We start from the raw sequence: 8,524 nt of genomic DNA on the forward strand, positions 1-8,524 counted from the left end.
GTTCGGGGTGCGTCCCCGCCCCCCTGCATGCGGCCTCGCCCTCCTGGAAGTCGCCCCCAGGCGTCAGTTGGCTCGGCGGCCACCCCGCGCCTCAAGCAGCCAGGGAGCGCGTGGCCCGCGTGGTGGCCGCGAGTGGCACGGGGGGGGGGGGGGGGGGGGGCGGAGAAGCGCGGGCAGGTGCAGGCCCGACCGGCCCAAGCCGCGCCTCCCGGAGGCCGCGGTGCTCGCGCAGGTGTCGGCTCTGCGCCTGCCCCGACCGCGTGGGCAAACGCGGCAGAGGCGGCGCATGTGACGTCGCTCTACCCGCGGGCCGCGCGGCCGCGCGGCTTCTGCCTCTCGGCGTCCTCGGGGGTGAGTACGCGCGCGCGCGGGCCTCGGCACGGCGTCCCTGTCAGAGGCTTGTCCTCTCGGCCTCGGTCACCTGCGCGCGCAGGGTCAGCAGGTGCTGCGGGATGGCGGGCTGGAAGAAGGGGGACGGGCTCGGAGCCCTCCCCGAGTAGGTGCGCCACACGCTCCTGGGCCCAGGCTGTACCACTCGACGTCCCGGCAGCGGACGGAGAACGCGCCGTGGAGTCTGGGGAGGAAGGAGAGCGGGATATTGACGGTGGCTGCCCAGATGTCAGGTGTCGGTGCAGCCGAGCCCAGCCCGTGAGCAGTGAGCTCGGACACATGTCTCCCGCCGCCCTCCCGCTACGCCCCACGTGCATGTGGTCTGGGGTGAGGTTCTCGCTGCTTCCGTGGTGCAGAGGCCCCAGGCTCCAGGTTGCGCAAGTTCCCACCCCCCACCCCACAGAGCTCCAGGCAAGCCCAAGGCCAGAGCCTGCTTGCGGCCCTGTGCTCCGGGCCGCCATTCCCCACCCCCTCCCGCCTCAAAAGCAGGGCCTGAGGCAGGGGCAGAGGCTGGAGAGCTTTACCTTGGCAGCCTGCAGCCCTTCAGCAAACTACATGGCCCCGGGAGCCGAAGTATGTCCAATCACGGGACAGTGACTCAGCAAGACTCAGGCCCCTCCCCAGTGAGTAGTCCCCTCTCAGGCTGCCCCCCTTGACCTGTTCAGAGGAAAGCATGTTCCTGATCAGAAGCACCAAGGGGAGTGAAACTCGGCAGATTCTAGGCTTTGCGCTAGGCCCAGGGACAGGTGGACCAGGATGGTGGAGAGCAGGCTGCCCCAGGCGCTCCCAGTTGACCTCTGTGAAGCAAATCAAATCTATTGAGCACCCACTATTTTAGTCTCTCACTGGCTTCTGGCCACGGGGTGCAGGTAGGATCCTGCTACTGCTACTGCACTGAATGAGGAAGTGGGTTAGGGGCAAAGCCTGGAAAATTGGGTCTTTTGCCCATTGACCAGGCAGCTCGTGTGTGAGGCACTGTGGCTGGGAGGTCACATTTACTGCAGGCTGATTTCCTTGTGGGCCTTTGGCAGATATTCCAGAAAGGAGCTCCTTTCTGGCTGGGGCAGGCTCTCAGTAGCTCTAAGAAGTGAGGGGGGGTGGGGGGTGCGGGGCACTGCATCATTGCCTCAGAGCCCTGGTGTATGGACAGGACTGAACTTCTAAAGGCTGCTTCTGAATAGTCTAGGGTCCAAGAACTTTCATCCTTCTTTTCCAGTTTGGAGGTCTCCATCTCCTCTCCCTAAGATCAGCAGCTCTTCTAAATGTGACTCTGGCCGAGATGTTGTATAATCCTAGTTTAACCTGTCACCAGTTGCCTTTTACATTTGAAGAATCTGAGGCCCAGAGAAGTCAGGTAAAGTACCAGGGTTACAGTTCAGTATGCAGTGGAGCCAACATAGAAATCTAGGTGCATCGAATGCCAAAGCACAGTTTCCATCCACTGATCTGTGCCTGCCTTCCTATTCAAAGTCAGGGTCTGGATTTGGGGAGCGCTTAACCCAGTGGTAGTACTCCTGGTTAGACTTGGTTTCCACAGTGTGCTTGGAGCACATTTACCCCCCCTGCCCCACCTCCTGCATCATGTGTGGGAGAGGGGGCACCAGCCAGAGGAATGGCTGCTGGCCTTGACTTCCCGATATGAGTTGGAATCTGGGCCCTAGCAATTTCATCAGCTGAGCCCTCCCACATTGTGGCTTTCTTCCCAGAGTCCCACTTCTCTCATTTGTTACACGTTGAGAACAATACAAACCTCTTCAGGCTTGAGCTGTTAGTGTAAAATGCCCAGCAGAGTGCCTGGCACAAAATAAGGTGTCCATTTAGTAAAGTGGGTTAAGTGACTTGGTCAGGGTTTGGATTTGCACCCAGGTTGGTCTGAGTCCAAAGTCTAGTGCTCTTTCTACCTACATGTGGTTCCTTCCACTCTCTATTTTGGCATTCTGTTATTAAAAAGTGTAATTGATTTCTCATAAGGTAATTTGGGGTGGATTATTTGCTAGAGAGAAGACTGTTATCTTGGGGAGACAGTAATGCCTTGTTCCCCTGTTGGTGTGTCTTCCTATGACAAGGACAAGTAATCATGCTGCTTTCCCACATCCCACTCAGTCCTTTGGGCGTGTGACTTAAGAACAAACACCTCGTGTCATTGTAAATCCAAAAGAGTTTGGAAATTCATCATGTTTGGTGATAGCTCTTTCCCAGGACCTGGGGAAGGTTTGGGTATTTTATAGCAGTGGACACAAGAGAAGATAAACGCTGGGCTGTGGATAAGCATTTGCTATGGGGGTCAGATGCAGGCAGGAGGAGGGCAAGGAAGACTTTGCAGATGTTTTGTTACCAGCCCTGGGCAGCATTTGCTGAGGCCCAGGGATTAGGGGGTCAGATGGTGCCCAGAACTCACATCCCTTAATTGTTTAGAGGCAGCATACAGAACATATAGGCAGGACAGCCTTGGGTTAGATGCCAAGGCCCTGTGACCTCGGATAAGAAGTGTGATTTCCTGCGAAACAGGAACAAATAGGACTTTCTTTGCTATTAACTTCAAAAATTACAACAAATGGCTGTGCCTGGGTGGCTCAGTTGGTTAAGTGGGTTAAGCATCTGACTTCAGCTCAGGTCATGATCTCACGGTTCACAAGTTCGAGCCCTGCGTCAGGCTCAGTGCTGACAGCTTGGAACTTGCCTCAGATCTCTCTCTCTCTCTCTCTCTCTCTGTCCCTCCCCTGCTCACACTCTGTCTCTCTTTCAAAAATAAATAAACATTTAAAAAATTACAACAAATGCTTGTTATGAAAAATTAAACGAGTAAAAAGATTAAAGTTAAAAAGATCTTCTTCAGCCAGTTCTCCTCCCCAGAGATTCCCACTGTGAACTGGTGGGTGTATCTCCTTTCACACATGTTTCTGTGTGTGCACCAGGCACATTTACACACAGTTTTTTCTTTTACAAAAATGGTGCAGGCCTTACACACTTTCACTTTACCCACAGAGAAACTGATTCCCAGAGAAAGTGGTGTGCACAAGGTCACACAAAAGGTAGATTGTAGCAGGGCTGCATCTAAGTCCCTGCCTTTTGACTCCAGGTCCCAGGCTCAGGCCACGCCCAGCCCTGCCTCACAGCCTCAGGGCCCAGCATATTCCAGTAGAGCACTCTAGGGGACACCCATACAGTTACCCTTGTGGATAAGCAGAGGAAATAGTCCAAATATTTAACACCCTGCATGATGCAGTCCCAGCCCATGAGAACCCACACTGGCTGCAAATGGCCTTCCTGAGTTTACTGGCTGGATATTGGCCCTGCATGTAGGGGTCTAATTTCACACTGTACCTGTGTCTCAATGCATAGTTGGGAAGGGGATACAGGAATGGAGGGAGGGAGAGAAGGAGAGAGGAAGGTGGGGAGAAAGGAAGAAAGATGCAAAATGCTCTTAAATAACACCACAGAGGAAGAAAGAAAATGCTAGGAATTTGTCCATTTCTTCCAGGTTGTCCAGTTTGTTGGCATATAATTTTTCATAGTATTCTCTGATAATTGTTTGTATTTCTGAGGGATCTGTTGTGATAAGTCCATTTTCATTTGTGATTTTATCTATTTGGGTTCTCTCTCTTTTCTTTTTGAGAAGTCTGGCTAGGGGGTTATCAATTTTGTTTATTTTTTTCAAAAAACCAGCTCTTAGTTTCATTGATCTATTTTACTGTTTTTTTTTTCTATATTATTTATTTCTGCTCTGATCTTTATTATTTCTCTTCTTCTGCTGGCCTTGGGGTTTCTTTGCTGTTCTGCTTCTAGTTTCTTCAGGTGTGCTGTTAGATTTTGTATTTATGATTTTTCTTGTTTCTTGAGATAGGCCTGGATTGCAGTGTATTTTCCTCTTAGGACTGCCTTTGCTGCATCCCAAGGGGTTTGGACTGCCGTGTTTTCATTTTCATTTGTTTCCATGTATTTTTTAATTTCTTCTTTAACGTTCTGATTAACTCATTCATTCTTTATTAGGCTGTTTTTTAACCTCCATGCATTTGGAGGTTTTCCAGACTTTTTCCTGTGGTTGATTTCAAGTTTCATAGCATTGTGACCTGAAAATGTGCATGGTATGATCTCAATTCTTTTCTATTTATCGAGGGCTGTTTTGTGACCCAGTATGTGATCTATCTTGGAGAATGTTCCATGTGCGCTCGAGAAGAATGTGTATTCTGCTGCTTTAGGATGAAAAGTTCTGAATATATCGGTCAAGTCCATCTGGTTCAGTGTATCATTCAAGGCTATTGTTTCTTTATGATTTTCTGCCTAGATGACCTGTCCCTTGCTGTAAGTAATGTATTAAAGTCCCCTGCAATTACCACATTCTTATCAATAAGATTGCTTATGTTTGTGATAAATTGTTTTATATATTTGGGTGCTTCGAGTTGGGTGCATAAACATTTATAATTGTTAGCGCTTCCTGATGGATAGACCCTGCAATTACTATAGAATGCCCTTCTTTATCTCTTGTTACAGCCTTTAGTTTAAAGTCTAGTTTGTCTGCTATAAGTATGGCTACTCCAGCTTTCTTTTGACTTCCAGTAGCATGATAAATAGTTCTCCATCCCCTCACTCTCAATCTGAAGGTGTCCTCAGGTCTAAAATGAGTCTCTTGTAGACGGCAAATAGATGGGTCTTGTTTTTTTTATCCATTCTGATACCCTATGTCTTTTGGTTGGCGCATTTAGTCCATTTACATTCAGTGTTATTATTGAAAGATATGGATTTAGAGTCATTGTGATGTCCGTAGGTTTCATCCTTGTAGTGATGTCTCTGGTCCTTTGTAGCCTTTGCAACATTCCACTCACAGAGTCCCCCCTTAGGATCTCTTTTAGGGCTGGTTTAGTGGTGATGAACTCCTTCAGTTTTTGTTTGTCTAAGAAAACCTTTATCTCTCCTTCTATTCTGAATGACAGGCTTGCTGGATAAAGGATTCTTGGCTGCATATTTTTCCTATTCAGCACATTGAAGATTTCCTGCCACTCCCTTCTGGCCTGCCAAGTTTCAATAGATAGATCTGCTACTACCGTTATGTGTCTACCCTTGTAGGTTAAGACCCGTTTGTCCCTAGCTGCTTTCAGAATTCCCTCTTTATCTTTGTAGTTTGCCAGTTGCACTATGATATATCATGCAGAAGATCGATTCCTGTTATATCTGAAGGGAGTTCTCTGTGCCTCCTGGATTTCAATGTCTGTTTCCTTCCCCAGATTGAGGAAGTTCTCAGCTATGATTTTTTTCAGGTACACCTTCTACCCCTTTCTCTCTCTTCTTCTTCTGGAACTCCTATGATACAGATATTATTACATTTCATCGAATCACTTAGTTCTTTAATTCTCCCTTCGTGGTCTAGAATTTTTTTTCTCTCTTTTTCTTAGCTTCATCTTTTCCCATAATTTTATCTTCTATTTCACTTATTCTCCCCTCTGCCTCTTCAGTCCTCACTGTCACTGCCTCTAGTTTATTTTGCATCTCATTTACGACGTTTTTTAAATTCATAATGACTATTTTTTAGTTCCTTGATCTCTGCAGCAGTAGATTCTCTGCTGTCTTCTATGCTTTTTTTGAGCCCAGCGATTAATCTTATGACTATTATTCTAAATTCTTGATCAGTTTTATTGTTTATATCTGTTTTTATCAATTCTTTAGCTGGCATTTCTTCCTGGAATTTCTTTTGAGGAGAATTCTTCTGTTTCATCATTTTGACTAGTTTTCTGTGCCTTATGTGTTTTAAAAGCTTGTTATGTGTCCTGCACCTGTGAGCACTACTATGTTAAAGAGGGCTCATACACTATCCACGGCCTGGCCCTTCAGGAGGTGTTTTTTGGAGTGTGTTACTTGCTCTCTGTTGTTGTAATTCTGGGTGCTTTATCTCCCTACTCTTAATGATGTTTTGGATCCTCCATCAGATGTGCTTTGATTTGTTCGTTGAAGTAGCCCTGGAAAATAAAACAAACAAACAAAAAACCCACAAAAAACAAACACCCCCACCCCCAACACCAACACCAACACCAACAACAAAACACCAGCAACAAAAAAACAATGAGATGGGGATGGTGTTAATGGAAGAGGCCTTATCCCATACAAAGAGAGAAATGACAGGGGTGGGGAAAAAGAAAAGAAAAGAAAATTGACCAGGCAGAGAAACTATATGGTTTGGTCCAGAGAGAGAGAGAGAGAGGAAAATAACGAAGGCGATATAGAACAGGTATAGAGAGAATAGATTAAATGTCTGCTTAAACAAACCAACAACCAGAATAACCAGACTAGAGGAGGGAAGAAATAAGGAGAAAAGGAAGAAAAAGAAATATATACATATAATAAGAATTATTCAAGAATTAAATCAGGAAATGCAAAACTGGTAGGAAGCGGTGGCAGCGCTGGGCTGGAGGAGGGGCTGTCTGGTTGGTCAGCGTCAGTCCCTCTCTGGCTCTGGCAGATCCGCAGTTACCAGGTGTGGAGGGGCGTGGCTTGGTGTGGGCGGGGCCCGCCTCCACTGTGGGCCCGCTGACCTTTCCCTGAGGCCCCACCTTGTTGGTGATGGGGAGAAGAATGGCGACACCCCAGTCTCTCCTCCACCTACCGGGTGTCCCAAACCGGTCTGTCCCACTCCATCGACTCCCGCTCCTCCCTGGCGCTCGGCTGGGATTTAAACCCCGATGTCTTAAAGGGTCCCACAACGTGCGCCCAGGTTTCGGGGAAGCGCTGCTGTGTGCAGCCGTTATATGACCTCTGGCTGGTGGGCGCAGACGGTCTTTGTCCTTTGAACGGTTATATACCTTCTTCCCACAGCACTTCAGGGAGTGGATCACTTTCTCCCATTGCGGACTGTGCTTCTGAGCTAGTTACTGAGCCATGGGCTGGCTCCCCTCCTCCCCAGGTATGAGAACTGGGAAGTCAGCCCCAGTCCAGAGAAAGCCCCGCAGTTAGAGATTGGATCTTTCTCCATCCTGGTCCGTGGTTTTTCTCTTGTCCAGATTCAGTCCTGCATTTTTACAGCTTCTCTTTCTCTTCCCTATGTCTCTCTGCAGAAGGGGATCCCTCCCCTCTGTGCCTACTCGACTTGGCTTATCTCTCCCAGTTCGCCATCACGCACCTATGGCCCAGCAGGTTGTCCCGGTGGGTCCCTGGAGACGTCTCTGTCACTCTGCAGCCCGGACTCTTGGAATTCAAAGTCCTTTGGCTTCAACACGGCTGTGTTTGAGGGACAAGGGAACTTTGGGCCCCCCTACTTCTCTGCCATGTTGGATCTCCTCGCTGTCTGTTTTTAAAAATAAGAACAAGGGAGATCATGTTGCTTGAGAAAAGCATGCTGCTTGTGAGAGAGGAAGAGGCAATAATGAAAAAGGAAATAAATAGGAAGAGTTTGCCAGAACTGCATTTGGGATATAGGTTTGCACTCAGTGGCTCTGTGACCTTGGGCAAGTGACTTAATCTCCTTGAACTTCCTTTCTGTAAACATCTATGAATGTGACAGGGAGGAAAGGAACAAAGTAATTTAACCAAGATTACATCAGCTAAGTGTCAGATAGGCTGAGAGGTCTGGGGGACTTTCAGTCTGGGGGGCTCATATGTAGTTCAGTCAGGGGTGGTCCAGGGGGCCCAAATTCCAGATAGGGGTCTTAAGGCTTTTCTCACCCTGAATTAAAGCTGATGGTGATTCTGGGTTGAACCCCTAAATAAGTTTCATTCCTTATAACATTTCTTAAAAGTTTATTTATTTTGTTTTTTATTAAAAAAAAAATTTTTTAACGTCTTATTTATTTTTGAGACAGAGAGAGACAGAGCATGAACGGGGGAGGGGCAGAGAGAGAGGGAGACACAGAATCGGAAGCAGGCTCCAGGCTCTGAGCCATCAGCCCAGAGCCCGACGCGGGGCTCGAACCCACGGACCGCGAGATCGTGACCCGAGCTGAAGTCGGACACTTAACCGACTGAGCAACCCAGGCGCCCCAAAAGTTTATTTATTTTGAAAGAGAGAGAGAGAGAGCCAGCATGAGCAGGGAAAGGCTGGGGGGTGGGGAGAGAGAGAGAGAGAGAGAGAGAGAATGAGAGAGAGAATCCCAAGCAGGCTCCTCACTGTCAGTGCAGACCCAGATGCAGGGCTCAAACTCACAAACTG

Source organism: Panthera leo, chromosome D1, assembly GCF_018350215.1.
Source record: "Panthera leo isolate Ple1 chromosome D1, P.leo_Ple1_pat1.1, whole genome shotgun sequence".
NCBI lineage: Eukaryota > Metazoa > Chordata > Mammalia > Carnivora > Felidae > Panthera > Panthera leo.